The 22,581-nt window shown below is 36.5% G+C and overlaps 1 protein-coding gene across 4 annotated transcripts in view; it reads left to right on the top strand.

The window, feature by feature from the left end:
- Window positions 1–22,581, top strand: part of EPHA3 (EPH receptor A3) — a 389,454-nt gene that overhangs the window by 287,564 nt on the left and 79,309 nt on the right. The gene's annotated exons all lie outside the window — the stretch shown is intronic.

The following is a 22,581-nucleotide window of genomic DNA, read 5'->3' on the forward strand; positions in this document are numbered from 1 at the left end:
AGTCACAGATCCAATGTGCATTGGGATGCCTGCTCCCTGTTTGAGGACTCGTTTTCATGATACATCTTGGTCTTTCCCTGTGAATATCAAAGAAAATAATAAGGCACCTCTGCGGTTTTCTGAAAATAGAATGGCAAGATTAAAAAAATAGAACAAAACACAATGAAACCAAAAAACAAAAACTAACCATTTGGTCTAAAAGAGTCCTTTTTACCTAGAGTAGATAGAAAAACAGAGACCTAATTGAACAAAAAAATGATGCCACTGAAGTTCTACATCTAATATAACACCACAAACTATCTTTTTACTCCACTGGAACAACTGTATTCCTCTTACTCAAGTAATTTCTAATGTCTGTCTTATAACTTCCAACTCTTCAGAGGCATTGATGATGCTGGAGTAGGGGTGTGTGTGTGTGTATGTGTGTGTGTGTGTGTGTTAGCTCTGGGTATCTGCACTTCTTATATCAGTGTGTGTGTCTGTGTTTGATTTGCCTAAGCACAGACCCAATGGGCGCCAAGACTTCGTAATGATAGTTCTTGCTGTTATCTAGAATAAAAACGAACTGTGCAAGGGTCTTGAAAATCTAAACAGAGTTCAACATGTTCCCAAGCTCTCGTCAATATTCTGGGTATCTTCAGAGACCAAGGGTGTCTTAGTTTGCCTTTCTCTACAGGGAGGGGTGTATGAAAATGAAATGCGGCAAGAAAGGCAACTGATGAAGTGTCAGGTGTTGGTCAAATTACCCTGTGGAAGACTGGAATATGGTTCTGCTACTGAACAGTGAGAGCCAGTGTAAAACATTTGCTTCAGAGTTATCCTATTCAATAGAAGATAGAGTTTGGGTATTTATACCTAGATGTCTTATCAGTCCTTGATTGAGACTGTCCCAAGAATGATAGCTAATTGAAGGACTATTAATTCTTAGAATTCCCAACCTAAAGTGCTTGGGCAGAGCTGACTCCAATGGTCAAAGAACGCCCTCAGTCAAATGGAGTAAGATACTGGTGGCTTAAAATAGGAAAGTTACACGACAATAGTAAATATCAAAGGGATATTGTTAGGAGACTAACTAAAAATGCCCATTAGGTACCCTGAATATGTTGGAGTACATCAAACCAGTTAGTTATTAATGGAGATGATAGGCTCCAAATGCATTTAGGGGAGCATGAGATATGGGTAATAATTTGTAAATAAATCCAATTATAGTGATGAGAGGGTTTCTCTCATAGCTCAGTATTCTTGGACTTCCCTTGTGGCTCAGCTGGTAAAGAATCTGCCTGCAATGCAGGAGACCTCAGTTCGATTCCTGTGTCTGGAGATCCCCTGGAGAAGGCACAGATTACCCACTCCAGTATTCTTGGACTTCCCTTGTCACTCAGCTGGTAAAGAATCTCCCTGCAATGCGGGAGAACCTGGGTTTGATCCTTGGGTAGGGAAGATCCCCTGGAGTAGAGAAAGGCTTCCCATTCCAGTATTCTGGCCTAGAGAATTCCATGAACTGTATAGTCCATGGAGCAGCAAAGAGTCAGACACAACTGAGCGACTTTCACTTTCACTAGTGATGAGAATGTTTTCAGTCTCCATAAAGGTGGATTCATCTGCCTTTTACACTGCTTGAACCCTTAAGGCAGAAAGTGAAGAACTGAAGAGCCTCTTGATGAAAGTGAAAGAAGAGAGTGAAAAAGTTGGCTTAAAGCTCAACATGCAGAAAACAAAGATCATGGCATCTGGCCCCATTACTTAGTGGCAAATAGATGGGGAAGAGTGGAAACAGTGGCTGATTATTTATTTTTGGAGGCTCCAAAATCACTGCAGATGGTGATTGCAGCCATGAAATAAAAAGACGCTTATTCCTTGGAAGAAAAGTTATGACCAAACTAGACAGGATATTAAAAAGCAGAGACATTACTTTGCCAAGAAAGGTCTGTTTAGTCAAGGCTATGGTTTTTCCAGTGTCATGTATGGATGTGAGATTTGAGTGCTGAACTCAAGAAAGATGAGCGCCGAAGAATTGATGCTTTTGAACTGTGATGTTGGAGAAGACTCTTGAGAGTCCCTCAGCCTGCAAGGAGATCCAACCAGTCAGTCCTAAAGGAACTTAGTCCTGAATGTTCATTGGAAGGACTGAAGCTGAAACTCCAATACTTTGGCCACCTGATGAGAAGAGCTGACTCATTTGAAAAGACCCTGTTGCTGGGAAAGATTGAAGGCAGGAGGAGAAGGGGACGACAGAGGATGAGATGATTGGATGGTATCACCGACTCAGTGGACATGAGTTTGGGTAAACTCTGGGAGTTGGTGATGGCAGGGAGACCTGGTGTGCTGCGATTCATGGGGTCGCAAAGAGTCAGACATGACTGAGCAACTGAACTGAACTGAACTGAACCATTTGTACACTGCTTTATCCATTCCACCATGTCTGGTAGTTAATGAATGCACAACCTCCTTTGGAATGAAATCATTAAAAGGAAGAGAGTTCCAGAAAAACATCTATTTCTACTTTATTAACTATGCAAAATAGTCAATATTTGACTGTGTGGATCACAATAAACTGTGGAAAATTCTGAAAGAGATGGGAATACCAGACCACCAGAGCTGCCTCTTGAGAAACCTGTATGCAGGTCAGGAAGCAACAGTTAGAACTGGACATGGAACAACAGACTGGTTCCAAATAGGAAAAGGAGTACATCAAGACTGTATATTGTCACCCTGCTTATTTAACTTATATGCAGAGCACATCATGAGAAATGCTGGACTGGAAGAAGCACAAGCTGGAATCAAGATTGCTGGGAGAAATATCAATAACCTCAGATAAGGAGATGGCACCACCCTTATGGCAGAAAGCGAAGAAGAACTAAAGAGCCTCTTGATGAAAGTGAAAAAGGAGAGTGAAAAAGTTGGCTTAAAGCTCAACATTCAGAAAACTAAGATCATGGCATCTGGTCCCATCACTTCATAGCAAATAGAGAAACAGTGGCAGACTTTATTTTTGGGGGCTCCAAAATCACTGCAGATTGTGACTGCAGCCATGAAATTAAAAGATGCTTGCTCTTTGGAAGGAAAGTTATAACCAACCTAGGCAGCATAATAAAAAGCAGGGACATTGCTTTGTCAACAAAGGTCCGTCTAGTCAAGGCTGTGATTTTTCCAGTAGTCATGTATGGATGTGAGAGTTGGACTATAAAGAAAGCCGAGCACCAAAGAATTTATGCTTTTGAACTGTGGTCTTGGAGAAGACTCCTGAGAGTCCCTTGGACTGTAAGGAGATCCAACCAGTCCATCCTAAAGGAGGTCAGTCCTGGGTGTTCATTGGAAGGACTGATGCTGAAGCTGAAACTCCAATACTTTGGCCACCTGATGCAAAGAGCTGACTCATTGGAAGAGACCCTAATGTTGGGAAAGATAGAAGGCAGGAGGAGACGGGGACAGCACAAGATGAGATGGTTGGATGTCATCACCGACTCAATGGACATGAGTTTGGGTAAACTCCGGGAGTTGGTGATGGACAGGGAGGCCTGGCATGCTGCGGTTCATGGGGTCACAAAGAGTCTGATGCGACTGAGCGACTGAATTGAACTGAACTGAATGATTTTTCACTAAGGAATTAGGGGCTACCAGATGGATCAGTGATAAAGAACACACTACCAACGCAGGAGACATAAGAGATGTGGGTTCCATCCCTGGGTCGGGAAGTTGCCCTGGAGGAGGGCATGGCAACGCACTCCAGTAGTCTTGCCTGGAGAATCCCATGGGCAGAGGAGCCTGGGGGGCTACAGTCCATAAGGTAGCAAAGAGTTGGACACAACTGAAGTGACTTAGCACACACACATGCACCAAGTAATTAATCAAATATACGCAAAAAGAACATGTAAAACAGAAGACTTATTATGTTATTAATTTAGAAAGGACCTTAGAATCATGGTAAAGAGAGCTATAAGACTGACTAGGATTGTTGCTTTGTTAAATGGTGTATTAAACATGTTGTCTCAAGTGTCTTTCTGAAGAATGACTTGAGTATCTTTAGTCTTCTTCTAGTATGATAGTAAGAAAGGGAAAGAATATGGGATTAAATACTAATCAGTAACCTTTTCATTTAAAAATGTACTATTTTTGTCTCCTATAAAACTGCAATAGAAATGATCTCATTGCTTATATTACAAAGTGTAACTGAAAAGTATGAGTAGAAGAATTCAAATGAGAGAAGTCTATGAAAATGAATGAGAGTACCACCATTTGGCCAATGATGTTTTAGTTTAGCTTCTTGATAATTTTAAGAAATAAGTTTCCTTCATTTTTTTAAATCAGAAAAAGAATTTCCATCTTTAAGATTGCTGTTAGAAATAAATAAAATAATATGTGGATCTAATATATAAAATGATCAGTAATTGATCTATGCAAACATAGACACATAGTCTATGTGTCTATGTAAACATAGACTATGTGTACATATATATACATATTTATGATAATAGATATATCATATATTAAGCTTGCATGAGTTTTTGTGTTGGATTTTTAAAACTAGTACGTTCAGTTTTTAAATTTCATCAGTTTCGTTCCTTTAAATATCAACTATGTGTAGATAATTTTCTCACTGGTATTAGATCTGATGATTCATATGATTTAAAGAATTCATGTTCAAGTGTGGCGATTCCTTAAAAAACTGGAAATAGAACTGCCATATGACCCAGCAATCCCACTCCTGGGCATACACACCGAAGAAACCAGATCTGAAAGAGACACGTGCACCCCAATGTTCATCGCAGCACTGTTTATAATAGCCAGGACATGGAAGCAACCTAGATGCCCATCAGCAGACGAATGGATAAGGAAGCTGTGGTACATATACACAACAGAATATTACTCAGCCATTAAAAAGAATACATTTGAATCAGTTCTAATGAGATGGATGAAACTGGAGCCTATTATACAGAGTGAAGTAAGCCAGAAAGAAAAACACCAATACAGTATACCAATGCATATATATGGAATTTAGAAAGATGGTAACGATAACCCTATATGTGAGACAGCAAAAAAGACACAGATGTACAGAACAGTCTTTTGGACTCTGTGGGTGAGGGCGAGGGTGGGATGATTTGGGAGAATGGCATTGAAAGATGTATATTATCATATCTGAAACGAATCGCCAGTCCAAGTTCAATGCATGAGACAGGGTGCTCGGGGCTGGTGCCCTGGGATGACCCAGAGGGATGGGATGGGGAGGGAGGTGGGAGGGGGGTTCAGGATGGGGGACACATGTATACCCGTGGAGTATTCATGTCAATGTATGGCAAAACCGCTACAGTATTGTAAAGTAATTAGTCTCCAATTAAAATAAGTAAATTTATATTAAAAAAAAGAATTCATGTTCAAGTTTAATAAAATATTTGTATCCACCAATTTTTATAATTTTACATTTATAGTTAATAATATAAGCATATTCTCCTCTATATTGCATATTTTCCACCTATATTGGGATTAAGAGGTGTTGATTTAAGATTTCAAAGTTACCAATAAAGTTGGCATCGAATATTTAGATGCCAGGTTTTGCAACAGCCACTCTTGGGATAGTTGTCATCGATGTGATTTGTCATTTCCTTACATGAACGTTTCTAGTTAGCAACTTGTAGTCCATAGAATCTTTTAATTTGTCTTCAAAAATTGACGTTGAACATATGTTATTTTGTTAAATTATAGATATTAACTGAATAAATTCTTTGGTTGCATGTTTTCTTTCTACAGTCACTTGATTGCTTCTTGTAAAACCCTGCTGACTTTCCATGGAATGTATTGGAAATTTTTTCTCACAAGTTTGCTTCAGTGTTTGTCTTTCCTGTAGTTACTTTCCTTATTGTAAGCTTAATTGCTACAAGTTTTGTAATAAGGATATGTTCATTGGTTCAAAACTTGTTTTACTTGGGTTGATTTTTTTTCTTATCTGATTTCATGATACACCATTTCACAAGAAAACTAGTGGTAAATTACCCAAAGTACTTCTCAACCTATTGCTGTACATTTTAAAAAATATATGAATGGAGAGAACACAGACATTATATTGATAATTTGCAATTGTCTATGCATTGAATGCTTCATAGAAACACGAATGTTAATGGAATATTCATTCCACGTGTACCTACTTGTAAATTATATACATTGTTTAGCACCCAGCGTCTGGTCTTAGAGGATTCTTATTTCAGGATCCTCTTTCAGAGAATTAAACCAGGCCATTAGAACCCAAAGTCAGTTTGACAGTCAGTTATTCCTAAGGTTAACAAAGAGTAAAAGTACCACACTTTAGCCATTCGGGAACACAAGATGTGTACATAAATCCATAAACACATATATGAAAACCAACTGTGAGTCACCCTAGAATGTAACAGGGGTAGGAAAACTCAGTTGTATTTGGAGAATGGACTGCCAGATTTCTCAACCTCAAATTTACTTTGCCTCTAGCATTTTTCCCTCATATTTTTCTAGCTAGATGTATTTTGAAGTAAATTTAACTTGAAAAGCATGTTTCTAAAGCTAAACCACAGACTGTGCAATGTGAATAACAATGATCCTTGGCTTATTGTTTTTCAATTCCAGAAGAAACTGACAGACCAGGCCAGTTATCCTGTCTGTATAATAATTGATACAGGTTTTTTTTTTCAACAAACAAGTCTAAAAATTTGATGAAATATATGGAACACAGTAAAAGTTCAAAATCGTTCAAAACCATACAATTAATTTAAGCACCTCTCTATTCAACAGCAATGTATACTACTTTATATTTCTGTTACTCTTTTTTCATATAACTTTATTGGAATATATTTTACAACTCATGAAATCCACTCACTTCAAGTATACAGTTCTATAATTTGTAATAATTTTACTTAGTGATGCAACTATCACGATAAATCCATTTTAGAATATTTTTATTCCCTCCAATAAATAGCAATGATGATCTCATCTCTGCATTTTTAACTCACTTTTTAAATATAATTTTAATCAACACAAAATGACGTTAAGTCCAGTTTACAAGCTTGAGAATAAATATTTAGAATGTTTCCACACCTTAGTTAAAAGAAAATTTCTCTCCCATAAAATCGGGACTTTATGCAGCATTGTCTGATAACTCTAGTGCATAAACTAAAGATCATTTTTTGTCAGCTATTGGGAATTAGAAATGCAGGAACCTAAATATAAACGTTGAAATATAAGCCAGAATCTTAAAGGAAATAAGTGTATTTGTATCTGCATAATTTTTTTTGCTTTTCTTATGCAATCCAACAATGGAACAACTTAAGGCTATTTTTTTTCTAATGTGCTAAAGTTTTATGGTGCATGTAACAATTAATCTGCTCCAGCTCTCAGAGTTCTAAGGTCAATTATGTGAAGTTTGCATAATTGCAAAGGTATGTATTGATGCACTTTCCTTATTTGGATGAACTTGAGAATTAGCATTACTCCGAAATTCATGGCTAGCTAAAAAGGTATTTGACAAAAATGCTTTAAATAAATTAATTGTATGCCTGGAACCAAAGAGGTCAGACCACAGGCATCATGGAAATTTAGCAGCAGGTAGCCTGCCTCTAGGGAATTTCCTCTTTGTTTTCTGCTTCCAGTTTTAAAAATCTCTGTGAGAAATGAAATATTATTTAGCGCAACTAAATGTTTGCATTTCTTAAGTGATACAGGACAAGAAGGAAGGAATTTGTTTGGGACAAAAAGAGATTGGGGAGTGTCTTAGTGAGTGCAAGCATGGACAATGACAATTTTACAGCCAAAATGGAAATTTTGCAGGCATGATTGCTTTTGGAGACTCTGTAAGTCTCTGTTGATGTGCATTTTGCTTGTATAAATATGCAAAAATACTCAAATTGGCATATTCCCTACCTGCATCTTAGAGACAGCTAAAATAGAAAAAAATCAGTAAACATAGCTTCTTTTATTAATTAATTTGTTAAATTTTAATTGGTCATGGGTTTGGGATGATGCAGAAGTGAAAATTGGGCTTCATGGAATTGTCAAGTGTATTTAGCCTTTTCCTATTGCTTTCAAAATTTTTAGGTGATTTCTTCTGAATTAATAAAGACTTTTGTGTTCATATCTATATTATATATAAATTCCTAGCATAAAGGTAACACGGAAGTAGGGCTACTCAGAAAGATGATTTTACTGTATCAAAATACTTTAAATTCTACATAGTGATCCATCAAAAAGGTTCTCTTTTCTGGAATGCTCCCTGTTCCCATTTTTTCAACTCAGTGAATATTTCTATATGCTAGTAAACTGGATAGCTCTGAGCTAATTCCAAAATGAAATGTTTGATCAAATTTTGCAGATTTCCTGTGATGGGAGGTTTGGGCATTTTTTTTCCTAAGGGAAGGGTTCAACCTACGTGATTTCTAAAACGGAACCCTCTCCCCGCATCAGTTAGTCTGTTTTGCACTCAGGGTAGAATTGCTAGGCATACATAAGCCATATGGGCCAGGCCTGCCCACGCCATATGCTAAGCAGAATTTCTCAACATATTTTTCTCCTTTCATACACAAGATCAACACTATTTAGATGCAACATATACTTCTATGGTGTACATTTACGGGGGGATAGTGCACTATAAAAATTCTTGATTCATACAACAATGAAAAGTATAGTAATGGTTGCTCATCGTCATTCCTTTAGGAGTAAATCCATTTCTCACTCAACATATACAAGTGAGTTTATTGTAAGACTTCACTTGATTTTACACAAACGCATGCATACATTAGTCTGTGTGTGTATATGTGTTTCAAATTTAAGTACCTCAGTTAGTTAGCTATTTATTACTAATAGCTAATATCTCAACTAATCCTACTACAAGAGGATTTATATGTGATGCCTTGAAGAATTCTGGACTGACACAGTTGTGGTAACATTTTCTTCATCTTCTTTTCTTTTCTTACTTGTAAAAATGAAAGGATCAAGCAAAGAATAAACAGAAGTATTTACCTTGGGCGTCAATGATACCAGCTAGGAATAGGTTCAAACAAGGATGTCAGCTTATGATTTAGTATCTAATATCTAACTAAGAATGTAGATCATGGGTTTAATGAACAGATCCACAGGTATGCAACAGATTGAAAGCCTATAATTGCACAAGTATCTCTCTCTTAAATAGCATAATAGATTAAAAATGTGTTTTATCAAAATTTCTATAGGTAGGTTTTAAACCTGAATGTTTGTTAGACATCAAAGAGAGTGCATCATGGCAGTTTCTGGATTTGAATAAAGTAAGAAAAAATGATGACTATAAGACTGTGTGTGCACCAGTCATTTCCTTAAATACTTCACTACCTATCTATAAAGAAAATGCCTTTTACCTGTTTGAAAAAAATTCTAGATGCTATTCCACTACTGTGGTTAATTACAATGAGGTTGTTCTTGTTGTTCAGTTGCTCAGTCATGCCCAGCTCTTTGTGACTACATGTGCTGCAGCATGCCAGGCTTCCTACACTAACTCCCAGATTTTGCTTAGACTCATGCCCATTGAGTTGATGATGCCATTCAACCACATCATCCTCTGTCATCCCCTTCTACCCATGCCCTCAATCTTTCCCAGCATCAGGTCTTTTCAAATGACTTGGCTCTTCTCATCAGGTGGCCATAGTCTTAGGGCTTCAGCATCAGTCTTACAATGAAAATTCAGGGTTGATTTCCTTTAGGAGAGACTGGTTTGATCACCTCACTTTCCAAGGGACTCTCAAGAGTCTTCTCCAACACCACAGTTCTAAAGCCTCAATTCTTTGGCACTCATCTTTCTTCATGGTCCAGCTCTCATATCCATACATGACTACTGGAAAAACCATAGCTTTCACTATAGGGACTTTTGTCAGCAAAGTAATATCTGTGCTGTTTAATATGTTTAGGTTTATCTAGGTTTGTCATAGCTTTTCTTCCAAGGAGCAAGCGTCTTTTAATTTTATGGTTACCGTCACTGTCTGCAGTGATTTTGGAGCCCAAGAAAATAAAGTCTGTCAGCATTTCCACTTGTTCCCCTTCTGTTTGCCATGAAGTGATGGGACCAGATGCTATGATTTTCGTTTTTTTAATGTTCAGTTTTAAGCCAGCATTTTCTCTGTTCTCTTTCATTTTCATCAAGGGGCTCTTTAGTTCCTCTTTACTTTCTTCAATAAGGGTGGTGTCATCTGTGTATCTGAGGTTATTGATATTTCTCCTGCCAATCTTGATTCCAGTCTGGCATTTTATATGACATATACTGCATATAAGTTAAATAAGCAGGGTGACAATATACAGCTTTTTTCCTTTCCCAATTTTGAACCAGTCCGTTGTTCCATGTGTGGTTCTAACTGTTGCTTCTTGATCTGCAAGCTTCTCAGGATGCAGGTAATGTGGTATTTCCATTTCTTGAAGATCCACGGTTTGTTGTGATCCACAGAAAGGCTTTAGCATAGTTTATAAAACCAATTTTTTTCTGGACTGCTGTTGCATTTTCTATCATCCAACGGATGTTGGCAATTTGATCTGTTTCCTCTGCCTTTTCTAAATCCAGCTGATACCTCTGGAAGTTTTCGGTTCATGTACTGTTGAAATCTAGTGGGAGAATTTTGAGCAATACCTTGCTAGCCTGTGAAATGAGTGCAACTGTGCGGCAGTTTGAGCATTCTTTGGCTTTGCTTTTCCTTGGGATTGGAATGAAAACTGACCTTTTCCAGTCCTGTGGCCACTGCTGAGTTTTCCAAATTTGCTGACATATCGAGTGTGGTACTTTCACAGCATCATCTTTTAGGATTTCAAATAGTTCAAGTTGAATTCCATCATGTTCCCTAGCTTTGTTTGTAGCGATATTTCCTAGGCCTTCTTGACTTCACATTCCAGGATTTCTGGGTCTAGTTGAGTGAACACAGCACCATGGTTATCTGGGCCATGAAGAACTGTTTTGAGTACTTCTATGTATTCTCATTACCTCTTCTTAATATCTTCTGCTTCTGTTAAGTCCACACCATTTCTGTCCTTTACTGTGCCCATCTTTGAATGAAATGTTCCCTTGCTATCTCTAATTTTCTTGAAGAGATCTCTAGTCTTTCCCACTCTATTGTTTTCCTCTATTTCTTTGCATTGATCACTTAGGAAGATTTTCTTATCTTTCCTTGCTATTCTTTGGAACTCTACATTCAAATAGACATATCTTTCCTTTTCTCCTTTGCCTTTTTCTTCCCTTCTGTTTCTGCTATTTGTAAGGCCTTCTCAGACAACCATTTTGATTTTTTGCATTTCTTTTCCTTGGGGATGGTTTTGATTACCGCCTCCTGTACAGTGTTATAAATCTTCATCCATAGTTCTTCAGGCACTCTGTCTATCATATCTAATCCCTCGAATGAATTTGCCACTTCCACTGTATAGTTGTAAGGGATTTGATTTAGGTCATACCTGAATGAACTAGTGGTCCTATCTCCAATTTAAGTCTGAATTTTGCAATAAGGAATTCTTGATCTGAGCTACAGTCAGCTCTTGGTCTGTTTTTGTTGACTGTATAGAGCTTCTCCATCCCCAGTGGCAATATAATATAATCAATCTGAATATAATCAATTCAATTTCAGTGTTGACCATCTGGTAATGTTCATGTGTGGAGACATCTCTTGTGTTATTGGAAGAGGATGTTTGCTATGACCAGTACTCTTTGCAAAACTCTGTTGCCTTTGCCTTGCTTCATTTTGTACTCCAATGTCAAACTTGCCTGTTTCTCCAGGTATCTCTTGACTTCTTACTTTTCATTCCAGTCCCCTATGATGAAAAGGGCATCTTCTTTTTTTTTTTTTTTTGGTGTTAGTTCTGGAAGGTCTTGTAAGTCTTCATAGAGCCATTCAACTTCAGGATCTTTGGCATTAGTGGCTGGGGCATAGACTTGAATTTTTTATTATAATTCAGGTATGGTGAGGCCAACAGATTAATAAAATAATTGCTATTGAAAATGTAGTTTGCTCTTTACAACTCCCAGGAGAAGGGGACATATCACACCATGCAGGACCACACCAGAGTTGGTCAGGAAGTAGAAGCAACAGGGAAAATGCAGGGGCGAGAGCCTTTTTTGTGGTATTTAAAGAAAGGCAAGGCTAGGCAAGATAAGGCAAGTACACTAAAGACTGGCTAGTCTGAGTAATTTCAGTAGTAGTCTCTGAGGTATAAGGACCTCCTCTGGTTGTCTGGTACCTGGTCTTAGGATGACTGGGGCAGAGGAATATTGCCTGCTAGAGCCTGAGAACCAGATACAGAAGACACTAGATTGATTAGTTTGCAGTATGAGAGGCATACTCTTGGGCCAGTCTGCTGTTTCTAGAATTGGCTAACCCTAGGAGAGGCAGCCTAAACTCAGTCTGCATGCCCATGCAGGAGCATCAAGAATACGGAAAAAAAGAAAAATATAGTTAACAATATGCCATACTAAGATCTAATTATACAAATCATATATCTTACTTCTTTTTAAATCAAGGTAACATTTATATACAGTAAATTGCATTAACTGTAAGTAAAATGAAATGACATCTAACAAGCGCACCTACCCCTGTGAAAATATAGAATATTTTTTATCAATATCTGTTTCCTTTTATAATTATAGTTTGTGAATAAAGGTTTAATGTACTTAAAACTAGTATATATTTTTCTAATTTCTAAATACATAGCGTATTGTAAATTTTTCCCTCCTTCCTATTCTGCTTGAACACATGAAACAAGCAACCCAAGATCCAAGAGTGTAGACATCAGATTAGCTTTCTTGCCATTTTCTGTAAAGTGGAAGCTGGGTAAATGGCAGTGCTCTTTTGCTCTAAGCGTGGGTTAAGGTTGTATCTGTCCACTCCTGCTCACAATTAGAAGACAGCAGGCCCTTTGTCAGAAACTCCAGAGATAATATCACCACGGTCCAGATTTAGTCACATCTATCCTATGCTGGGTATTTCACTGGTGGCTCAGACAATAAAGAATCCGCCTGCAGGGAGGAGACCCGGGCTCGACACCTGGGGCAAGAAGATTCCCCGGAGAAGGGAATGGCAGCTCACTCCAGTATTCTTGCCTGGAGAATCCCATAGAAAGAGGAGCCTGGCAAGCTAAAGTCCATGGGGTTACAAAGAGTCGGACACGACTGAGCGAATAAGCATGCACGCGTGTCCTGTGCTGAAATGTAGTAACTCTATCCCTGAAGGACTCTGAATCAGAACCAGACCTATAACTTCAGCAGTCCTTTAAAACAAACACAGCCTCACAGTGTGGTTAGCCTAGTTCTCTTCTGAAATGTTCTCTTAATTCATCTGGGCTTTACCTTGTACCATCACCATTTTCCCACCACCACATGTCTATCAGCTACATTCAACAGCTGTTCCCATCAAACTTCGGAGTCATCTATTGTCTTTATTTTGTAGACGCCACTGCTTTAAGACAACACGCTTATAATCCTACATTGGGTAGGAACTTGGGATATTAAAATCCCATTAAGGCAGATTTTCTAAATAAAATGAGTAGAAAATGTATCTAGGGAGAAAGTTGAAAAAAATATGAATTAAGACATATTGCTACTCCCAAAGCCAAGTTGTATCTTCTGGAAATTTTAAGATATTTAGAAATCTCATGAAGTGAGGAATTTCTCAGACAACTTGCAGTTCTCTGGGAGGGAAGATTCTATCCTTTTAATGTAGATTGTTTATATTATCTCTGGAATGCATTTTTCTAAATTTAGGCTCAGGCATTAGAAGTGTGAGGTTTGGATTTTCAGAAATAATGTAAAGGATATTGCATATTTAAAAATAATATATACATAGCTAAAGGTCTGTCTGTCATGGAATTTTGAGAGTATTTTACGCTTTTTGTATAATTGATGAAGAAAAAGAATGCCCTAAATGTAATTGAATTTTAGTTGTCTCATATAAAAGGACAATCAGACCCTCCATGAGCATCATATTATATATGTAAAGAAAGAACCTTAGGCTAAACACACACACACACACACAAACACACATATGTTTAAATAAATAAACCGCCTGTCATTTTCATTGTCTTGTACATCAGTGTGTGATGTCCTTCATTAGGGCTCACTGAACTCTGAGACTGCAGACATGTTGAAAGTATTCAAGGCTCTCCAAAGAACTTTAAGGGAGACAAATATTGTAGAATATCTCAGCAAATCCAAAGGACATTATTTTGTTTCCAAAATGCACTGATGCTATAAATGTATATGATGTCTCTCAGAATCTCAATGTTTTATAACAGATTTGTCTGTATACTGCATTTTTCAAAGACAACCAATTTTAAAAGAAATCTTTATTTGCTTTATTTTTGTTACTTCCTACCTACATGATGTTTTTATTTCAGACTTATGGATAATAAAAGCCATAATATTAGCAATGTATCAATATTAACCTCTTTCATAATGAAAACTATGCTTACTCCCATAGATTTTCAAAGTCTTATCACATATGTAAAATAATAGAAAATATTTTGATTAGTCTCTGTCTCCTGTTTCTGGCACAGAACTCCTAAAACTCAAAATTTCCTAAGTGATAAGAGTACTAGGAATATCTTTTGTCCTTTTGTCTTCTACCCCGGTTCCTAACACAGGCCTCTGAAGCCCTTGCAATTTTTTGAGTGATTGGAGTGTGTTGTTCTAATGAGGCGACCCTAGATGGACTCCTGAATGGCTTCTGGAGGAGGGCTGGTCACCAGAAAGACCAAGCCTTTATTAGACACCTGAAATTTTCAGCCCACCCAATTCCCTTAATAAGGTAAAAGGCTGAAACTGGAGTTAATGATCCATGATGCTGACATGATAGAGCTTCCATAAAAATCCCAATAGCATGGGGTTATTAGGTCTTCCAGGTCAGTGAACACACACCAACTCATAGAGGCAAGCTCCTGCACTTAAGACCTTCCCAGACCTTGCCTAATGTCTCTTCACCTGACTGTTCTGTACTCTTTACCATATTCTTTAATAAACTGGTAAATATGCTTCCCTGAGTTCTATGAGTCACTCTAACAAATTAATTGAACTAGCACAGAGGGTCATGGGAACCCCCAGTTTGTAGGCAAGTCATACAGAAGTTGTGGGTAACCTGGAAAGCTTCTAATAATAATTGACATCTGAGATGGGGAGCAGTGTTGTGAGGCTCAGCTTTTAACCCATGGAATATCACACCATCTTCACGTGGAAGTGTTAGTCACTCAGCTGTGTTCGATTCTGTGCAATCCCATGGACTGGGGTCCACCAGGTTCCTCTGTCCATGGTATTCTCCAGGCAAGAATACTGGAGTGGGTAGCCATTCCTTTCTCAAGTCAGATTGTAGGAAGCCAAACCAGAATTGATTAGTGTAGGGGAACCCACACCTTTGGTGACTAGAAGTGTCAGAGTGTGGTGACCGTGATAGTAGTGAGAATAAAGGAGAAATACAAGAAGAACTCAATTTTTTAAAACATATTGAAGACTGATCCAATTCTATGAGGATATTGAATGGTACTAAAAGGAGAACATGATGTTAAAAAATAAATGTAAAGATCAATTTAAAAAATCAAAAACAGCATCTTTCAATGAATTCACGCAATAAACACCTATGAAATAAACTGTTCTATTAATACAGTTTTTTTCTCTTTTATTGCTCCATGCTGAAATGGGAATGAGATTATATATTTTAACTGCATCCTCCACTCTAAAACTACTGTGGGTTATTCAAAACTCAATAATTAAAATTTTAGAGTCTTTTGGACATTTAGAGTGGAGAAGCCTAAAATATTTAATAGAATTTTCCCCTCTATATACTCCATTAACAAAATGTAGGTGGAGAGAGCCTCAAAATTTACTTTCAATGTATACATTTTAGAATGTTTTTATCCCAACACTATTGATTCAGTTTAAAATTTATTTCTCTTTACTATAGAAAATAGATGGGATAATTTTATAGGAAAAGGTATCTCTGTTTAACATACTATAATTTTCATTTTTATTTGAATTTTGTTATTTTAATATTAAATCAGGAGCTAAATAGGATTACCTTTCAAAGGAACTAGTCACAAAGTATATTGTATATCTTACTGCAAAGCTAACCAAACTGAATAACTAGATTTATACACATTTAATGTGATGCTAGGCACTAAAGACTCTAAGGAACCTATAATCTGATGGGAAGACATGCAGATAACCAAATGATATAATTGCAACACAATATGGTTGGCTAAATAATAAGAGAATTAACAACTATAAGGAACCTATAATCTGATGGGAAGACATGCAGATAACCAAATGATATAATTGCAACACAATATGGTTGGCTAAATAATAAGAGAATTAACAACTATACTATATATCAGAACAGAGGATGGAGCTGATTAACTATTGTCTAAGGGACCCAGAAAAAGCTTTATGGGGGAATTAAATTAGCAATGGATTTCTAAAGATGATGAGTAGAAGAGATTTTTCCAATGGAAAAGGAAAGAGAAAGAGTGTTTCAGACAGGGAAGGTATTGGCAAGTGCAGCTGTAGGCAGATGGCCAAAGGTATTGTCTTCAAAATTTTACTTTGAAAGGAGAACAATAAATGATAAAACTGGTACATATTTATCATTACAGTTTAATGAGGAATCTTAAATAATAATGTAATTTATTTCAAACTACATATCCTATGGTAGTCCAGAATTTCCCAAATGTGTGATCTTAAAAGTTTTCTGACATGAAATTCTTCAAAATTCAGATTGCTATACCTTTCCTTTGAAGCTTATTTTTTTAAGTTAAGTTTAGGAAAATGGCTTTGAAATTATGAGATTTTGCAGGGGGGCTTAATGGTTCATTTGCTCTATAAATGATAGATCATCAAAAATATATAGAAAATTGAAGGAAGTTCTGTCAATATTGAGATGAAAGCACAGAATCCAGGGCACATGAAAAATGGCAAAGGTTTAAGCTGAAGCAAGGTTGGAAAATAACTGAGTAGAGAGAAAATTTATCGGCTTTCTGATGCTGAAGCTGACTGGCATGCAGTGTTATTGGTGAGGAGGAATAGATGAAGTATAACTGAAATTCAAACTGGTTAGACTGTAAAAATGGTGAGCCCTGGGACCAAAACAGGAAATTCCGGAGAACAACAAGTTAGGAAAATCACGACAGGGGTGGTGAAATGGAAAACATTAAGCTATGAATGATTATGTTCATTCAAACTCAAGAGTGTTTCTGGATTTAATAGAAATTTCACTTCTGAAAAAACTAAGAAGGAAATGTTCTTAAGTGGGCATTGTAATGAATGGTACAAAAAAATAAGAGAGTAATGTGTTTAAAAGCATGCCTGATTCAAAGGAAAAATCTTTCAACCATTTACTACATGATATTTTCCCATGGAGATAATTTTTAAAAGCTTTGGTTCACTTAGAAAAACTGAGCCTTTTTTGTTATTACTTTAACTTGTCCAATCTCTAAACCACAGAGATACCTCAGAGGTTCATTAGAAATTCCCAAACCCAGAAAGAGGAAAGTCCCAATAAAAACAAACGAACCAAACCAGATCCTTTAGGAATTGAATTTTGAAGTTCTGACTTCCTGATTCTAAGGATGGATCATATTTTAGTTGCAGAATAGTAGTAAATGTAGCTTAAAAACACCATAGTTAAAATAATGAAGCCCTTCCATGTCTGTCAGTATACTTGACCTGTGCAAGTGTTGTGTGATTAAAATGCAAATTGTCAATTACTCAAGCCCCATCTCTACCCAGATCTCTTTACAAAGAATCCTTTCTTAGCCTAATATATTTGCTTCCCTGTTGTAATTTTGTTTGTTTGTTTCTATTATTGCATTAGATACAGTCAATGGCTCAGGTTAGGCTCATATTGAAAGAAAATCTTACCAGTCCTCTATGAATAAATAATTAATGTTCAATTATGAACTATTAAGGGTTGCTTATCTCTGTCTGTCTTCTGGACTAGTCATTGATGTCTCTGATTCAAGACATGGCCGTCACAGTGGCCTGCAAATAGGAAAGAAAATACTCAGGGAATAATTCAGAAAGGTTCCCAGAAAGGTATGTCTCCTTAGTACAGAAATTGAAAAGTATTTTGATACTTGGTTCCCAGAAAGGTATGTCTCCTTAGTACAGAAATTGAAAAGTATTTTGATACTAGCTTTCACAAAACACATTTTACTGGATAATATGGGGTGAACAATCTGTTGAGTCTTATATCATGACCTGAGAACATTTTAAAAGAATGAATTGAAATAGCATGAGCAAGTTCACTACACCACCACATGTTAAGAAATTTTTAAGTATTCACAGTGTTCAAAACTTCTCAGTGGTACAGAGTAACTTCAGAAAAACTTCATGGAAGATGATTAACTGTTTGACTTATTGGTCTTTTCTTTCCTCCCAACCTTCACTATTTTTCTCTTTTATTTATATTCTTTAAAGAAATATTTCAGTCAAAAATAAATTTTACTTTGTTTTAGTTAAAAATAAATTTTTATTTTGAAAAATAAAATAAATTTTTCATAAAAATAAATTTAACCAAGTATATCATATCTCCTTTCTTTATTTTCCAAAGAGGACATATATCCAATTACACCCAGAATAGCAAAAACAAAGGATCGAAAATTTGCTCGCCCTCAAACACAACAAAAATATAAGTTACAACCAAGACATTATTTTAAAAAGTCATTGACTTACTGGAAATTTTTACCTTTCTACTGTCTTAATTTTTCTTCTTACCAATTTCTTCATTTTTTTTCCCCTACAAAACTATTCATTTACTACACTGTGTAAATTCCTGGACCTGTTTCATAGCAGCCTACTTTGTTATCAACTTCTTCCTATTAGTAAGAGAATCCTTGTAATTATATATCGTTAAAGGTATATAAGCAAGTCAGCAGAATAAATCTCTGAACCTTGGGCTGTTGGAGGTTTCATCAGGATTCCTGTTTTAGCTTATACACCAGCACTTTGCTAGGGAAAAGTCTATGCTGCCTCATCCTCCTGGGTAACTTTTCACTCTCCTTCCAAGCATTTCTCTAATCTGAAGACTTTTTTTCATCCAATTATTACCCACCATTCTTTCAAATCACAAGTTAAGAAAAAAAAAAAAAAACAGAAATGGAAATAAGTCAAAAGTATGATATACATTGCAGTGTGTTCAGTTGCTTGGTCTTATTCAACTCTCTGCAACTCCATGGACTGTAGCCCCCAGGCTCCTCTATCTATGGGATTTTCCAGGCAAGAATACTGGAGTGGGTTGCCATTTCCTACTCCAAGCAATCTTCCCAACCCAGGGATTGAACCTATGTCTCTTAAGTCTCCTGTATTGGCAGGCAGGTTCTTTACCACTGAGCCACCTGGGAGTACTGTGGTTCTTTTATATAGAAAAATAAGAATTTCTATGAATTTGGAAATTCTTATGCCACACTTATGGAAGAAAGTGAAGAAGAACTAAAGAGCCTCTTGATGAAAGTGAAAGAGGAGAGTGAAAAAGTTGGCTTAAGCTCATCATTCAGAAAACTAAGATCATGGCATCTGGTCCCATCACTTCATGGCAAATAGATGGGGAAACAGTGAAACAGTGGCTGACTTTATTTTGGGGGGCTCTAAAATCAATGCAGATGGTGATTGCAGCCATGAAATTAAAAGACACTTACTCCTTGAAAGGAAAGTTATGACCAACCTAGACAGCATGTTAAAAACCAGAAACATTACTTTGTCAACAAAGGTCTGTCTAGTCAAGGCTATGGTTTTTCCAGTAGTCATGTGTGGATGTGAGAGTTGGAGTATAAAGAAAGCTGAGCACCAAAGAATTGATGCTTTTGAACTGTGGTCTTGGAGAAGACTCTTGAGAGTCCCTTGGACTGCAAGGAGATCCAACCAGTCCATCCTAAAGGAGATCAGTCCTGGGTGTTCATTGGAAGGACTGATGCTGAAGCTAAAACTCCAGTACTTTAGCCATCTGATGTGAAGAGCTGACTCATTTGAAAAGACCCTGATTCTGGAAAAGATTGAAGGCAGGAGGAGAAGGGGACGACAGAGGATGAGATGCTTGGATGGCATCACCGACTCAATGGACATGAGTTTGGGTAAACTCCGGGAGTTGGTGATGGACAGGGAGGCCTGGTGTGCTGCGGTTCATGGGGTTGCAAAGAGTCCGACACGACTGAGTGACTGAACTGAACTGAACTGATGAATTTGGAAAATTAGTTTGAACAAATCACTCTTCAATATCTGAAAACTAACAAAAGAAGTGTAATCCATATGACTGTTTCTCATTAATGTTACAAATTGTATTACAACACATGAGCAAGTATGGGTAAATTATAGTTTAAGACATGAATTTAAAAGTGTTCTAGAAAACCATTTAGAAAGCATGGATACAGTGGCGTGCTCATGGAATTTGTCTCTTCCTACAGTATATTTTATTATGTCTTAAAGTTATTTATTAGGGGATAGAAAAACAGTTTTTGTTAATTATTTATTAATATTAAAATATTGATGAGCATTACCTAAGCGTAATGGGATTTTAGCTGGTGCACTGTTCTGAAACTACTGAAATGCAGCCAACACAAGGGGTGTGTATTAAAAGAGCAGAACAAATGACTTAACAGGGGCCTAAAAGCAGCAATCAGAAAGGGTTCATTTAACTTAGAGATGGCACAAGCTTCGAGCAATTGCCTCTACTTAAGTAAGTGTGGAATTACAAAAGGCTATTTATTACAATCCAGCAGGGCCCTGCAGCTTGCTCAAAGACCTTTGAAGAATTTCAACAGTTATAAAGTCTTGCACAGTGCAGAAGCAGTAAAACAGGCAGATCCCCAAAAGAGCCTGGAAAGCATTCACTAAAAAGTTTATTTGATACTCTTCACAATTGTTCTTAGAAACAAATTATTTTCTCTTTCTTCTTTTTTAAGGAGAGATGCTATACCTGGTAATTTTCAAAACTTCTTTGAAAATATATTTTAACTGTTAAGAAAAATAAACCAGTTTCAAGTGATATGAAATTAAATAGGGAGGATCTCCATGGGTTTAGTAGGATACTGTTCCAACATTCAACTTCTTTGAAATGCTCTGTAAGCATGCATTAGAAGTCATTCAATTAATGGATTTACTTCAGGAGGAAACTTGTTGAAATTTCTCCATTTTTTGGTACCAAAAAAAAGCCAAATTATTAGCAACGATATTGGGACTGAAATTATTCTAGTAATGATAAAATAATAAATTGTTTTTTTCTAAATATTAGAGTAAATAAAAAGAAATTAATTGTTAAAAATTTAACATACCTGCTATTTATTTCTAACTTAGTGACATGATTATAAATTTTGAATAAGTTTATAAAATTTCAACTAAATATGTGTAAAATAACTTATCCTTAGCGTAAATCAATTTCAGAGCAGCAAACTGCCTCAGTGTTAGGGCTGGGGGTATTATGAGGCAAGTTTGAAAAATAAAATAATATTGAATAGACAAAAGGCAAACATAAAAGGTAAATGATATCAGTTACATGAAAGTATGCGTGCGTGCATGCCTGCTCAGTGGCTTGAGTAGTGTATAAGTTTTTGCAACTCTATGGACTGTAGCCAGCCATAGAGTTCTGTCCATGGGAATCTCCACCAAGAATACTGGAGTGGGTTGCCATGCCCTTCTCCAGGGGATCTTCCTGACCCACAGATCCAACCCGCATCTCCTGTATTGCAGGCAGATTCTCTACCAACTGAGCCCCCAGGGAAGGCCACGTGAAAGTATGTTAATTGTTAATGGGAGGGAAATGTGATAGAAGAAATGATTTTACTTTTCCATTATAAAAGCAGCACTTATATTTTATTTTGGAAAAAAATTATGTGATCATACCCTGGCCATTAAAATAATGAGACTTTAATTACAAAAATACATAAGATATTGCATATAGTAGAAATACGAAGATGGAAAATTTGCTGTAATAAATGCTTTGTTTAAGTTTACCCTTTGTAAAGAAGTGTCACAAGGCAAGTTTAATGAAAGCTCTATTTTTAAGTGAAGAATAAAATGAAAGGCATTTATAGACAGGAATAATTTGGATGACAGTTTGGATGCAAAAGCTGGCAAGATAATCATAATAATGTTAATAATAATAATGATAGTTGATAATCATAGAAACAGCAAATCCACATATAGGAAACACCTATTGCTAGCTCTTATAGGAAATGCAAATACATGGAGTTCTAATAATCCTTGATTTGAGAAAAATCTATAAAAAATATGTCCTTTAGTAATGAAAGCAATTCAACAGTTAATGTTCCTGAGAACTCTTGATTTTTGTTTGTTTCATGTTTGTAATTTATTTTACTGAATTCCATTAGGGAAGAATGCCGCTGAACTTCACAATGAGGATTTTGGTTGGCCAGGGTACCAAGACTGAGATTTGAAACCCAGAGTGCATTGATGGATAGTATGCATTTTTCTTTCTAATGGAAGGATTTGAAGTATGATATCACTTAAAACATATTTAATCTTCCATTAGAAAATATGGTGACCCTGTGATATCTGATCCAGACAGATGTTTTTTATTCATATTTATATTTTTGATAATGCATTGGAAAAAGATAACAGAGTCACCACCCAATAAG

This window comes from Cervus elaphus, chromosome 31 (genome assembly GCF_910594005.1).
Source record: "Cervus elaphus chromosome 31, mCerEla1.1, whole genome shotgun sequence".
NCBI classification, from domain to species: domain Eukaryota; kingdom Metazoa; phylum Chordata; class Mammalia; order Artiodactyla; family Cervidae; genus Cervus; species Cervus elaphus.